A 1,500-nucleotide genomic window follows, 5' to 3' on the forward strand; every position below is an offset into this window, starting at 1 on the left:
TAGTCGTCCCCCGGCCAGTCCGGGGGAGGCTTAATAGTCGTCCTCCGAGCGCTCCAGGAGGCAGGCTTAAGAGTCGTGCTTTAAGGCCACCAGGTCAACCCGTCGAATCTACTGGGTTGACCTGGCGGCCGGTTTGCTTTCCGGCCACCAGGTCAACCCATTGGATTCGACGGGTTGACCTGGCGGCTGGTTTGCTTTCCGGCCACCAGGTCAACCCATTGGATTCGACGGGTTGACCTGGTGGCCGGTTTGCTTTCCGGCCCGGGTGTCACCCCACTCCCAGGGCAGCACGGCAGTGGTCTTGAGGACCACAGAGGGGGGCTTAATAGTCGAGAGGGAGCAGGTCCGGGGGAGGCTTAATAGTCGTCCCCCGGCCAGTCCGGGGGAGGCTTAATAGTCGTCCCCCGGGTACTCCGGGGGCCAGGCTTAATCGTCGTCCCCCCGGGCGCTCCAGGGGGAAAAGCTTAATAGTCCTCCCCCGAGGATAGGCTTAATAGGCGTCCCCCGGCCAGTCCGGGGGAGGCTTAATAGTCCTTCCAGGGGAGGCTTAATAGTCATCCCCCGGGCAGTCCGCGGGAGGCTTAATAGTCGTCCCCCGAGTGCTCCGGGGGGGGCAGGCTTAATAGTCGTTCCCCAGGCAGTCCGGGAGAGGCTTAAGAGTCATCCCCCGACAGTGTGGGTGTGGGTGTGGGCGGGGGGGAGGCTTAGCAGTCGTCCCCAGGGCGGTCCGGGGGTGGGGGGAGGCCTCAGAGTCGTCCCTCCGAGAGCCGTGTCGGCGGCGGTGGCGGGTGTCAGGCTTTACATCCAGCCTCCGGAGGGTGAGCGTCCTCGGACGCGATGCAGCCGCCGCAGAGAGGCAGCCTCCGAGGCAGGGAGCGGAGCACCGAGGCTGGGGAGTGGGGAGCAGGAGCCGGGGGGGGGGAGGTGGGGGGCGTTCAGGACAACAGGTCAACCCCCGGGAAGCGGCTGTCAAATGTTCAAAGTCCCCACTCGGCCACCAGGTCAAGCCCCGGGAAGCGGCTGTAAAATGTTCAAAGTCCCCCCCGGGACAACAGGTCAAGCCCTGGGAGGCGGCTGTCAAATGTTCAAAGTCCCCACCGGGACAACAGGTCAAGCCCTGGGAGGCGGCTGTCAAATGTTCAAAGTCCCCACCGGGACAACAGGTCAACCCCCGGGAAGCGGCTGTCAAATTTTCAAAGTCCCCGTTCGGCCACCAGGTCAACCCGCTGAATCTACTGGGTTGACCTGGCGGCCGGTTTGCTTTCCGGCCACCAGGTCAACCCATTGGATTCGACGGGTTGACCTGGCGACCGGTTTGCTTTCCGGCCACCAGGTCAACCCATTGGATTCGACGGGTTGACCTGGTGGCCGGTTTGCTTTCCGGACCGGATGTCACCCCACTCCCAGGGCAGCGCGGCAGTGGTGCTGAGGACCGCAGAGGGGGGGCTTAATAGTCGAGAGGGAGCAGGTCCGGGGGAGGCTTAATAGTCGTCCCCCGAG

Source organism: Chrysemys picta, unplaced genomic scaffold, assembly GCF_011386835.1.
Source record: "Chrysemys picta bellii isolate R12L10 unplaced genomic scaffold, ASM1138683v2 scaf444, whole genome shotgun sequence".
Lineage (NCBI taxonomy): Eukaryota > Metazoa > Chordata > Testudines > Emydidae > Chrysemys > Chrysemys picta.